The 14,786-nt window shown below is 40.5% G+C and overlaps 1 long non-coding RNA gene across 1 annotated transcript; it reads left to right on the plus strand.

Moving 5' to 3' along the window:
- Nucleotides 1–12,175: 12,175 nt before the first annotated feature.
- On the plus strand, nucleotides 12,176–14,362 carry LOC143480165 (uncharacterized). The gene is made up of 2 exons (XR_013121795.1): nucleotides 12,176–12,522; nucleotides 13,843–14,362. It is a non-coding gene; the product is annotated as an uncharacterized LOC143480165 (long non-coding RNA).
- Nucleotides 14,363–14,786: the final 424 nt, after the last annotated feature.

The following is a 14,786-nucleotide window of genomic DNA, read 5'->3' on the forward strand; positions in this document are numbered from 1 at the left end:
CCTGGAAAATAAAGAAATACCTAATATGTGGTTGGTCCTCTGCTGCTAAGCAACAAATACAACAGTACCAGCTGTTGCCCAGTCTGTGTCAAATACAGTCATCAATCATCAGAAGTCTTTTGTTGTTGTTCACAGGACATTTTGTCATATACATCCCTATAACAGTCCAAACCATTTCCCAGGATGTCAAAAACAAGTGACACACAAAGATATATCTTCATAATATTGGTGTCTTAAACCTGTCAAAGCAGCAGCCTGAGACAATATTATGAATTCCAATTGTAGGCAATACTTTTTGCTGTTTCTTGGGAATATGTCACTCACTAGATCACACAAAAATACTTTAGTTTAATGAATAAGTTAATTGCTTTGTAAAATTGTATGACTGCAGTAAAATATTTTTGACATGTTTTACCTCTTTGCGCAATTATGATTTTTTAAACTGTTTTGTTATAGTCGCATGTGTCAGTATTTTCCACTGACCATGAATTTATGCATGTATGCACTTCTAGAACGTTTCCATCTTTCCACTGGAGAGAAAATCTGAGCAAACAGGGAGATGTACATTGTTTATAGTGTATCTGTCACGGTACGGAGGCCCCCTGCCGGCTGTCTCCACCAGCCTCAGTCAGCCCCCGTCAGCCTCCGTCAGCAGCGGCAGTGTTTGTGTTGTCTTGTCTGTTGTGTGTACGCCCCTCGGGTGGGTGGTACTAATTGAGTTCACCACCTGACAGTTGTTTGTCTTTGTCCATTTATGTAGTATGTTTTTATCAGCCCATCGCTGCTTATTTTTTCTTATTTTGTAACTGAGGAGGCTCTATTCCTGAGATGTGAGCCACTCCAGGCTGTCACTTTAATACCCACACACAGGACACTGCACACTCAGTAAATCCACAGTATCAAAGCACTTAAATCCAATAAAATAAGAATAGTCTCAACAAGTATTTGTGCAGAAAAAAGTGTGTAGAAAAAAGGCAACATTGTATTGTGTAGACCAAATAAGAACATGAAACGAATAAATACAATCTCATTGTTCAGGAAGCAGCTAGAAGTGTAGAGGCCCTAGCAGGCCAGGATGTGAAGCCCTGGAGATACACACCTGTGGGGTTAGGGAGGAGAAGGAGGGAGCAGGCAACAGACTGAACTGATGACTGGGACTGGGCAGATGATTGCGACTGAGGGAGTGGTAGAGGACAGTGATTTGACAGGAACTTCAGTGTGTGTGTGTGTGTGTGTGTTGCTGGCAGGCATAATGTCACAGACTGCAGCAATTTTTTACTTTTGTATTTAGTGTATAACATGCAAAGTTTGATATATATATATATATATATAGTTTTGCATTTTTATGTGCCTGATAAAAATAGTTTAGTCTGGCGATACAAGTTGTGGCAACAGGATTTCGATTCTCCTGCTATTATTGACGTGAATATTTTATAATCAACAGGAGAGACAGGTCTGGATGACCCAAAATTTATCTTTGCTCTGATATAAAATACATAAATACTGATATAATGTGACTGATAGTATTAATACTGATAGTATTTATGCAAAGATGCCATAACTTTGTCAGAACGTCCCACTTTTGTATCAGCTAGTTATATGTTGGCAGGGAACCTGACAGTAGTTTTTAGTGAACCTTCCTATTACAAGTGACTTATTAGGTATGACAGCTGCTATTGTTCAGTAGTAGCCTCCTATTAATGGCTAATGTTCTTGCTAAACTTTCCAATTAATTAGCATTATAAATAACAGAAACTTTCTCAATAAATAAAATTTAAAAATTAATTGAAGGTAAACCCCCCTGTGCTTCCTCTCCTTTTAATGTCTAACTTTTTTATTATACCATTTCTCCCGTTTTTTAGTGGCCATTAAGACTCGGAATGTCCGTAGAAAATCATCACCAGTCTAAAGTGAATGACAGGTGGCCTCTGACTGGATACCAGCACCATTCATCTTTATTGTTTTCATCATATTTCCATTGATTCCACTGGATATTATCCATTGATTCCACTGGATATATTGAGGCCTCCTCCATACAGGGATCCAAAGTGTTTTATGTGTGTTTGAAATGGTTCAAACTGGACTGACCAAGTAACCAAGAGAGAATTTAAGCCTTGGCTGTTCTTTTTTGTGCATGTTGTGGTGACGTGTGTGTGTGCAGATAATTGTGGAAAAGGCTTGCTGTTTTTTAATTTTATGCTTGCAAATGTTTTATTTGGGGCTATTTTCCTGGCGTTGTGGGTTAACTGGCACAGGGGCTTCAGAGCCCAGTGGGCAGTGTTTGTCTGAGGGGCCTGAGGACACATGCATCTTTGTTTTATTAATTTAGTCAACAAAAACTATCTATTGTAAGAAAACCAAACTTACATGGAGTGGCTCCCACCTTCTGACCTATACATAACAAGTTTTGTTCATGTTGAAAAATGTGTGGGCATGCCCTCTTCCCAGTGTAAAACTCTTTGCACAAGAGTGACAAGGACGCTTAGTCACTTTCAGCAGACAGCAGACTACAGGCTACTGATCCAAGCCTAGCTTGCTCACAGAACAGCACCAACACCAGGGACAGCTTGAAGAGCAAAGCAGAGTTGTCTCGCTGTAGGACGGTTGCTTCCCTGCACCGTCTACGAATTCTACAAATTACAAATCGACATCTCTCATCATGCCCATGAAACAGCTGAGGAACATTCCTGTTCAGAACAGCCACTACAATAGAGACCACATGAACCCTACTGGACTTTTACAATAGTCCATTCACAACAGACCTCCAGGTGGTAGCTGAGCTCCAGAGGGAAAGCCCCTCTCCCTGACATCGAGACGACTCTCAGTGTGTGCACACAGGTAAGTAGGTCGTTATGACCCAGCTGCTGGAGTTTACATATCAAGTTTGTCATTCAGGGACAATTCTGCTCTTCATACAGCAGCTAGATAAAGACAAAGTATTCTAAATGTCCTCATGAGAAAAAATGAGGAATAAAATCCCCCCCCCCCCCCCCCTTGCGCTTGGTTAGACCTCAGAGAAGCAGCTCTTGCATTCAGTTCTTGTTCTTCATCTTGTTCTCCAAGTGTTGCTGTTCACTGCTGACTCAGCACAACTGTATTCACTGATGCCAAAGTAAATCAAAGCTGTTAGCAGACCAACGTATTCAGCTGTAAGACTCAGGGGTGAATTTGCCATCAAAGGTTGGTTCTGATGAGTCATTTGTTTGTTTGAGCATATACACAGATCTCCACCTTGTATTAACCTCTGTCTGGATTTTGCTAGGTGTTCTTTTTGACCTTAGTAAATATAAGAAACTGTTAAAGAAAACAAGCCATTATATGGCTTATTCTGAACATAGAAATCAGAAACAAACAACAAAAAATTAGAAATTAGTAGCTTGTATATGTTGATATAGTTTTAGGTCTTCCCAGGGTTCAAGTGTGTTTGCAAAGGTTCAAACTGGATTGACCAAGTGACCAAGAGGGAATTTAAGCCTTGGTTGTAGTTTATGGAACATGAAGACAGTCACGTAGAATTCTTCACAACGCTGGCTGTTAATACTCATGTTTGACAGTATGCGGTTGTCATCTTTACAGTAACGTCTCCTGTTCTTACTTCTTCCAACTTTCTGTGGTTCTGGGGTATCCTCATGTAGCCCATACCTTATATTTCCAGTCAGAAGGTGAGTCTGTCTACAGTGATGGGAGCAGATGGAATCCTACATGTAAACAGTCTACTTTCAACTGTCTGCGGTTAAGAAAGGAGAAATCACAGTACATCTTATTCAGAAGCTGCCTATTATCATTAGTAGGTATGACACCATGTTTTGACCTTCCAGAAGGTTGGAGTAATGTTCAGGAATGCTCTTATTTAAATGGATGTCCATCCAGCAGAATAAAATGACAACATAATGACTCTCAGTAACTACTGATTCACATTTTACATTTACTTATTTTTTTTATACTTACTTTACTTTCTTATTATTTTACTACGTTTTCAACTTTTAAGACCACAACTTAAAAAGTACATTTGGAAGAAGCTGCATACATACTTTCCTTTCCTAAAATCATTTACTCTTTCCCAGTAATAAGATCTGCCTGCTCCTCGGACACCTCCCAATTTCTGCCTCTTGATAACTATGCTGGACTGGACTGACCGAATACGGAAAGCGTCTGCATTCTGAATTCCAAATGCGACGTCCCGTTGCCAGTTCCTAAAGCTCAATATGGCCACTTGCATTTGGATCCAACCTGTCTCTGGTGTTTACATACACTACACATACGAGCTGGCCATTGGCACTGAAATTTCAGGTTCAGATATGACAAAGGCGTATTTCTAAACTGTGCTGTGTTTTACTGATCAAGATGTGTTGGGCCTCGTAGTTTGACCATTTATTTTGATCATGGTAGAGATGTGTTTCAGTCATCACTCTGGGTTCCTCTCAGGGATAACACACCTGTTTTCATTAACTTTGACTGGTGTTTGGTGGTGACCAACATGTCTTTTGATCACGAGTCTCTAACCACTTGAGTCAGACAAACAGAAGGCAGATGAGCAGGGTTGACATTCCATTCTAGCAAACTCATTTCCTTCAATGGAAGCCAAGGAGTTCAGCTTAATTGCCTGACATGTTTAGACCTCATACTGTGAAGAATTTAATATATTGAACGTGTGAAGTTTGGTCTATGAATTTATTACTATTCCATATATAAGAACCCCATTGCTGACATAAGCTGTGATGTTTATGCATCGTGTGATCAAGCTGTGATGATTAGTTAGTTCATTTGTCCTTATATTCTATATTTCTTTAGTGGTATCTTGGCTCACTACTCCGTGGTGTGCTTGCAGTGCATTTTTAATAGCATCACGTGGACTGGGTTAAGAGTTCTGCCACAATGTTGATACTGTCTTATTCAAATTACACCAGGAGTGTAAGGAGAGAGATGGTTTCCTTTGTCCCATTAATCATACTAATGTGTAATCACATCTTCCCTACTATCCCTGCACACATGGGGGAAGGGGTTCCTGAGTTATTCTGGTTCCTAAAGAAAAGAAAACAGAGAATACAATAACTTTCTCTGTTTTAGTGGCTTCCTTCACAGGTCCCTTCTGAAAACGGAACAAAAAAAGGTGCCAGGAAAACAATCTTAAAAAGAGGTTCCACTCTTAAGCATGTCTTGCTTAAACATTTTGTCCATCTCCAGGTGGGTTCAATCTTCTATGAATGTAATAAATGTTCACTGGCCACTGTTGTGAAACATGGATCCAACAATCAGTGTCTGGTTTCCTTCTCCCCTTGCAGCACAAAGCCTCATTGTTGAACAATAGAAGAAATATCTCTATGATAGTGACTGTATTGGGTTTTGAAAATGGAGATCTTATTTCATCAAGAATCCAAGCTCAATACCACAAAGTTTTTTTTGTTTGTTTGTTTTTTTACCATATTGTATATAAATGCATTTGCAAATCTGACATGGTAGCAGGAGTCACAGGAGCAGGATGCGAGTGTGTCTGGCTGTTACTGTAGTCCATACTGAGTGTATGAAGAGATGCAAAGATCAAATGGAACAGGAGACCTCAAAACCAGGGCCTATACACAAATTAGTTAGTAGCATGAATTGAAATAACAGTAAATATTGTGGCATTCATTATTCATATACAGTATGTGACAGAATTACATGGATTTACAATATTCTTGCATGACATGGAATGATCTTTATTTAGACTCAGCAAGTGTTAGAAACATCTATTCTTACACGATGTGCTGACAGAATTTCATTAGTGCTAAGTGTTTAGTTATGTTCACCATACCTTATTAGAAACATTTATATATTACAGGCTCACTTAAGTGATGTTGTCATATCCTCCAAATATTTATCAATGGTCAGTCTTGGGAACTGTGGCCTGGTTATTTTTGATTGCCAGATCATACTCAACCTTCACATGTAAAACCTCCAGAAAAACAGCTGTGCCTGCTGCACTCTTTACCAGCACACACTCAGCATGTGTTGAGAATGGCTCAAATAATATCTGGTCAGCAATAGGGCCACTGACGAATAGGGGAGAGGACTGTCAATCTAAGCATTACAACAAAAGCATTACAAAAAACTGTAGTTTCTAATTAGAAATCTATCAAATATGTAACATATATTGGACATATAAAGTGGATAGTAACTGACGCGTTTATTGAGGTTTAGGCCACATAATTACTACTATTAAATTTAAGTTAGTTAAATCAAGGCAGCTCATAATGTAATCAGTGAACTGCAATACAGCAGCATTATTATTAATCACAAAGCATGCTGGGAGGTTTGCGACTACACTGTGACACAGACTGTTCTCAGAGACAAAGTCCAGGAGGTCACGGGTGTTCGGGAAGGCTCAGACTCATACGTCTACATGTCAGTTCTCATTTACAGTGGTCAGTTCAGACAGTGTAGTGTGAGCACATCAGGGCTGCCTTTGCTAAAGTGTTTGCAGATGACAGCCTGTATCATAAGCAGCACGGGTATGTTGCATGTCAACATTTTTACATTGACACTCCAGACATGTAGTGTGCCTTCCAAAATCATATTTATTTAATTCCATGACTGGTACAAACAATAAATTGCTTCGTCTCCTGGATTACCGGCCGAACGACATGAATTTGTGTGATCACCAAGGATTGAAATGTTTCTTGGATGTCTCGTGTGTCTGCTACCAAGGGCCAAGTAATTATCCACAAATCAGCCACGCTATAAAGCCACATCATTAAGAACAGCCTTGCTGTTTTCTCCTCGAATCAGCGTCTAACAACCTGGCTCATGTTTCATTTATTTTCCTTCGCTCGTGTGAGCATGTGTAGATGTGCAACGTTCTAGGCACACTTAAACCCGAGACATGGGTCCCGGGCCATTTGGGGAGCCCAATGCTCGGAAAAAGGACAGACAGTGAGCGTGGGTAGCCCACCCCCACCTCATGGGAGAACAGGCCGAGACTCCTCAAAGACGGCATTACCGAACGTGTGTGGCTCAGACGCAGTTTCCGACAGACCCTGATCCCAGCAGTACTCCCTCTGGGTGACCTCAGCCCCAACCCAGAGCGCTCTATTAGACAAACAATGTCCGATTGTTAGGCCACGGCCTGACAAACCCCAGCTTGTTCCTATGGCAACACATGGGACAAAATAGGCTCAATACATTCCGGACATTCCCAGGGAGCATTATCGACAAATCCTAAGTTCAAGGTTCGAGCCAGACCTACTTAACTCATGCTGGTTACGTAATGAATGTCTTTCCCCGCCCCACTCTCAGCTGTCCTATCACACTGTGTATTTACCAGAAGTGCAGATGGTTGCAACCATATATGGACTTCAGATTTGGCACCCTTTTCAGTCTGTGTAAACCCATGGCTTTATATCTGTGGCAATATTTCCACTATTTTCAAGTAGGAGACTTTCCTTTTAGTAAAAAAGTGAACATGCACAAAAAAGAGGTTCTTATCTATAGTGGGTAATTCATGGTAATGTCCAGAAAGGAAAATGTTAGTTGAGCACTTTAGTTAAAGATGTGTTAGTAATTATTTCAATGTTTGATGTTTAAATGTTTTTGGCAATACACAACATATTTTAATTGAAAACGAATCTGTATAATTTAAAATCTTATCATTTAAGAAGTTGCGTGTAGTAGTAATTTTGAAAGCAATTATAACAAGTGTCAGTGACCTCTAGACACATTAATTTAAAAGTAATCTGATCCTGACATTGTTGAGAAGAAAAAACTCTTAAGTGAGAATGTCCACAAGATCCCTATAGGTACATGTTTGTCGTGTATAACCTTGTGTGTTCATTCTGCATTTGGGATGTGCACTGCAACTGCACCAGACTACTGTACACCAGCTTTATGTTAAACAGACCCTTACTGAATAACATCTGTCCTGTAACCATGGAACTATAAAATCTATGAGCCACATCATTCTTTCTTATAGTCCCTCACCATATAAAATATTTGTATTGACCTTCCTCTCATAACACCCATATTAGGCTGCTTAGTTTAACTCTGAGTCACCGATCTGATCAGATAACAGCCACGCTTGGACATTATCCACCCTTCTTATGCCCCTGTCTTTCAAACATATTCCCAACACTGAGAACCTCCTACTCACTTCAGACATCCAGAGGGCTGGCAGTACCTCCACTGTGGCCCGCGCAGCCCCGGGTTGTGTTAGACTTGGAATGCGGGTGAGAGTGAGAGTGAGAGAGCCCTCCGAGTCTCGTCCCCCCGAGGCAGTGACTCACCGACCCAGCAGCTGGGTCCTCTCAGCCACCGTATCTCTCACACCTACATGGGGTTGACCTTCCCACGCACATGACGGCACCCCGCCTTCCGTCTCTTCCTTTTATAGACGTCCGTGCTGAGCGGAAGGGTAGCCTTTTCTTTTGGGTGGTTGTGTGTGCGAGTCGTATTAGACCATCATGTCTTTAAGATGGAATACCACAAGGGAGCAGAGCAAATCGGCTCCTAGAGTTTAGCCTCCCTACAGTTCAGCCTCCCCAAAACTTCAGCCTCTCTAGCTTTAAGGCTACAGTGCAGCTCTTTCTATGGTTCTGGCAGACGTTTTTGTGTTATTTTTTATTTTTTACTTTACAGAATTTCAGTTTTTTTCTCTTTGTGAAGTTGATGTGTATTTTGAAAATTGGCAATATTACTTTATCTTTTCCATGGTATATTTAGAAGCTGTACTTCTTTTTCAGTTAATTTGCTCTGAAGTAATTCTACTTCAGTTTATTTGCTCAATAATGCTTCCTTCACTCATTGTTTTAGTTTACTCTTGACCTTCATTAAACTGTAATCAGTAAAACAAACCCAAAGATTACTCATTCTCAGTTAAATATTTTAATCACTTTTAAATATTGATTTTAAGCTCCAGTGCTGGCTTTAATTGCTGAATCCATTCAGCACTGCCAAGACACATTTTGTATCCATTAGTTATATCCATTAGTTGTGTAATTGTATAAATCACTTCTTAACTACAGTAAATTGGGTTGGTGTCCTATAAAACAAGACAAGCAGAAATGCTTTGATGCAACCGTATTGACACATTAAGAACCGCATACACACCAACAACTGCAAACAAAAACTAACAACCGCATACACACATTAACAGCCTCATACACACATTAACTGCTTACACGCATTAACAGCCACATAAACACATTAACTGCTTACACGCATTAACAACCACATACACACTAACAACCGCAAACATTAACACCATAAAAACATTAACAACCTCATACACACATTAACAACCACATACACACATTATCAACCTCATGCACACATCAACAACCTCATACACATGTTAACAACCTCATACACACATCAACAACCTCATAAACACATTAACAACCTCATACACACATCAACAACCTCATACACACATCAACAACTTCAAACACATTAACAACCTCATACATACGTCAACAACCTCATAAACACATTAACAACCTCATAAACACATCAACAACCTCATACACATGTTAACAACCTCATACACACATCAACAACCTCATAAACACATTAACAACCTCATACACACATCAACAACTTCAAACACATTAACAACCTCATACACACATCAACAACTTCAAACACATTAACAACCTCATACACACATCAACAACTTCATAAACACATCAACAACTTCAAACACATTAACAACCTCATACACACGTCAACAACCTCATAAACACATTAACAACCTCATAAACACATTAACAACCTCATACACACATTAACAACCACATACACACATTATCAACCTCATGCACACATCAACAACCTCATACACATGTTAACAACCTCATACACACATCAACAACCTCATAAACACATTAACAACCTCATACACACATCAACAACCTCATACACACATCAACAACCTCATACATACGTCAACAACCTCATACACACATTAACAACCACATACACACATTATCAACCTCATGCACACATCAACAACCTCATACACATGTTAACAACCTCATACACACATCAACAACCTCATAAACACATTAACAACCTCATACACACATCAACAACCTCATACACACATCAACAACTTCAAACACATTAACAACCTCATACATACGTCAACAACCTCATAAACACATTAACAACCTCATAAACACATCAACAACCTCATACACATGTTAACAACCTCATACACACATCAACAACCTCATAAACACATTAACAACCTCATACACACATCAACAACTTCAAACACATTAACAACCTCATACACACATCAACAACTTCAAACACATTAACAACCTCATACACACATCAACAACTTCATAAACACATCAACAACTTCAAACACATTAACAACCTTATACACACGTCAACAACCTCATAAACACATTAACAACCTCATAAACACATCAACAACCTCATACACACATCAACAACCTCATATGCACGTCAACAACCTCATAAACATATCAACAACCTCATACACACATTAACAACCTCATAAACACATCAACAACCTCATACACACATTAACAACCTCATACACACTCTAACGTTCAGTATTCGGTCCACACAGCTCCAGCCTCCTCTTCCCTTTTGAGACTGATGGCGAAATCTTTACCACTGAAAACACCATCACTGCTGTCCCAGTTGGCAGATTAAACCTCACGCTTCATTGTTTCGTAGAACTAAAGTTTATGATCAGCAACATCTGGCGCACATAAAGTTGGCTTTACATGGGTTTTGTAGGAGTCTGAGGGGACAAGGGAGACCTCACGAGGAACGAGAAGAGCTCGGCCATTCCTTAGGTCATTTCTGATGTCCTGTGTGTCCTGACAGGAGGTGACGTGAGGTGATGCTTTGAACACAGCCGTAGCGTGAAGCCAAACATCCCATCTGTTTTCTCTGACTGGATCTATTTAGTTTCTCATGCTATGGTATGACTGGGGATGGTAGGCAGAAAAGGAGAGTGTCAGAACAGAGAGTGGATGCGTTAAACAATACAGTAAAATGTAGCTTAATCTGCAGTCAGCAGATTTAGTGCATTAAATGGATGGTTAATGAAATATAGCTTGTCATGACTGGATGCCTGCGGTTAGCTCAGGATAGCTGCCTCAACAAAAGCATGTTCACCGCACTTGTGGATTTAATCCTAACCATGAGAATTACCAACTTTTGGCAGGTGGGTAGCAGCAGACTTCTGAAAAGCAACTCCTGTGAACATCAAATTCCTGAGAACATCAAAACCTTGCCTATATCAAGATGTGCCTTGTTACAAGATTTTCCAGGCTCAAGGAGAAAACCGGAGCCTTAGATTACAGATATCCATTCAAGGCCAGAAGAGGCTCTTTTTGTTCGTGTATGACTTTAGTCAATTCTGTATACGCACATGGTGCAGTAGTGGGTGGTGCATCTGTGCTGCTGCCTTACCTACATAATGTTTAACATTTTGAACCTTACATGGTGTCTTTAAATAGAGACTTTTTAGGTCAAAAATTTCCAGCTTTGTTGATGTTAATGGTTGTTATAAACATGACAACCACAATATTGCCATGAATGTTCTTTTTCTGGGCTATGGTCTAGAAACACATTCTGGCTTCATCTCCACCCTTCTTCAGGTCATGGACTCTCCCATGGCTGGTCTTCAAGGTGACGATTAGTCATCTGTCAATGTTGCTTGAGTTTTGCTAATGACGTGACCACTGCATGTCATGCTGTGGAAACAAAGAATGGCTGGACACATGTATACGGGCGTATAGCAACATGATCTCCGAATTACACAAGTTAAACAGAGACAGATACAATCAAAATGGTCCCACAACCAGAACTTGGAGTAGGTTGTGGAATCTCTAAGTCGGAAGCAATGCCAAAAGGTTAGAATGAGGCTTTTGGGGGTGTTCTTGGACTGTCAGGACTCTGGAGAGAAATAAGCCATTTGGTGATAAGAGAAAGAGAAGATGCATGCAGTAACTCGAAATCCAGCCATGATTATAGGTAAACCCCCACACAGCATGGGCAACACACTTTGGCAACCATTTCCTATCCAGAGTGACTGCAGTCTCACTCAGCTACAGGAACTTCGCACCCTTTTTAAAAGTTACTTTAAGAAGTTCCTTCTACTGCCTTCACTGTCAGCGGTTCCCGCGGGAAACACAGTGTGGCAGGCCCCTTCTGTGACTCGGCCTGCTTCCCATTTCTTAAACAGTGCGCAGACTGGGAAGTCTTAAATTACAAACAGGAGTGACCTGGATTTGCCGAGTCATATTTTTCTCTTCGACAGCTTTCTTTCACTTTCTCCTCCATGAACCCAACCGGCACACAAGGCTTTGGGCTCCTGCCTCCTCTCACAGCTCTCCCTCCAGCCGCGGCCAGGACGAGGCGGCCCAGCAGCCCGGTGCCGACCTTCGCCCACACGGACGCCCCAGGCATGAGCGCGCTCACTGAAGAAGAGGGAGGGAGAATACCAAGTGTGCTTCTGCGCATATGGCCACCATCTGTATGAAGAACGGATTTGTGTGATAAGCTGTATGTTTGTTCAGATTTCTGTTTTTCTGATGCATGTGATCAGGATCTGTAAAGGCTGTTTAATGCACTGCTTACTGGCTTTTATTTCTTGATATGGTACGTGTAAACAGAGACATGAGCTGCCTGCTCGTTCTCCTTCGTTCAGAATCTCTCATACTACTCCAGGCTTTCTGGGCTTTAGGGAAACATCTAGTTGCCAGTATAAGTTGGCAAGTTCTGAAAGATTTAAACTGAATGTTTTTATGAACAAGAGAGGAAAGATTAATCCATTACTTTTGCCTGTTGCATTAGTTTGAGAGTGAGCTGATGGGTTAGATAGTGAGGTGTGGGGAAGGGTTTGCTGCCGACCAGAGTGTAAATAGTGAAAGTACAGAAATTCTAACCCATTTAACAACATCCATTCATTAAAGAACAACCAACCTTGCAGACACTAATCTTACAGTGGATAATACAGCAAACAAGAACCAGATTAAAATGAGCCAAAGCAAGCTAACAACTTTAACTTTTGTCATTCTAAAAAAAATAAGTGTTATTAATTGTTACTGAATGTTAATCCTTTCCCAGGTCTGTACTTTTTATACATATGGGCCAATGTGCTCACGCCACACCTACTACATTTCTTCCCAAAATTGCAATGAAGGCAGGAAGCCTGTCATGGACTCATTCTAAATTCATATCTGAAAGTCAGCACTTTCCCACAAAAAGGTTTTTACTATCTTTTAAAGTCAGTGCCAGAAAGCACTCACAAACAGTGCTGTCTGTACCATCTTATAGTAAGCATCAACACTATAGCTTGAAGTGTTGAAGTGTTCTCCACATTCAAATAACGTGTTTAGTTTTTTATATAAACTGGAAAGGCTTTGCTTTTAGAACGTGGATTTTTAAAACATTAGTGAGTCCACCACTAACACCACTGTTCAATTACGTCTTTTACTTGTAACTGCACATTTAGCAGATATGTGGAGAGAGATAGAGAGGGGGGAGAGAGAGAGAGAGAGAGAGAGAGAGAGAGAGAGGTGTAAAAGGTAACGCAGATTAGCAGTTAACCAACAATATCCTCATTCCTCTGTTATTTCCTTGCTTCCACAGTGCAATCATTTAGGTTCTGGTAATATGACTGAAGTAGTCTCTGCTATATTACAGTGTGATAGAATTTTATATTTTACAGTCAACATAGATGACAAATTAATCATCGGTAAATAAATGTACTGAAATTCACGACCAGCAAAAATATGTTTCATGATGATGCCCACTAGCACGGTTTAGGGTTCCCTCTAGCTTTGCTATGCGGAGCAATTCAACATGGCATCACTTCCACAGGTGGACAGAAGACTTCTGGAGGGATGTGGAGTCATGACATCTGGACAGCCACCCACAGCTCAGTGGTACATGAAGGAGCAGGATTTCAGGTGCAAATAGTCAATTCTATAACATCCCATAAATGTTCGAATGGACCCATCTCTTGCAAACGTGCAGGCCACACCACTTGATGGAACTATCCAGAATGCTCCTCGACCCAGTTCTGGTCATCATGGGCTCTGCTGGAATATCCCAACATTGTGGGAGAATAAGCAGTCCAGGAAGGGCTGCAATTGCTCACCATGCAGTGAAACATAGTCAATGACATATTTAGGCAAACTGGTGCTTTGTTGACAACTTTGTTGTCTTTTAAGAACCGTTGATGAATTTCAAGCTTGGAAGGTCAAAAGCTGAAACCATCAAACCAATTCAGCTTCAAACTTCCCCAATACTTACGCTCACCTAGAATAGGGAATCTGGACACAAACAGCTCCTTGATTACAAAAAACCAATAAAACACATGGCTAAGATTGGAATCACATTCTGTTTTTGCCTTTATTTTGGGTTAATTTTTTTCCATCTTTCATCTAAAAAACTTGAATAAGTAGAGAAAAAACATTTTGACGTACTGCCCCAGTGCCAACACTTATGGAACAGTTTGTTCTCTCCCTTTTCTGAAGGTTATAAAAAAATTTTCTTCTGCGTTCAATCGATGGTTTGAAACATGAAAAGAAATGAAACCTGCCAACAATAAACAAGATTTAAGAAGCATTTTCAAAACAGACGCGCACATTCCTAACTCCTGAGTGGAGACCACTCACGACAGCTGTCGCCCACCACACAGAGGTATCTTACGGACACCGCATCTTACACGGCTGTCAGCAGTCATAATCTAGTGCGCTGCAACCCCAATCAAGTGTTCTTCACTGAGACATCTGCTAATCCATTAGGAACTAAGGATAGCG

The sequence above is a fragment of the Brachyhypopomus gauderio genome, chromosome 17 (genome assembly GCF_052324685.1).
Source record: "Brachyhypopomus gauderio isolate BG-103 chromosome 17, BGAUD_0.2, whole genome shotgun sequence".
NCBI lineage: Eukaryota > Metazoa > Chordata > Actinopteri > Gymnotiformes > Hypopomidae > Brachyhypopomus > Brachyhypopomus gauderio.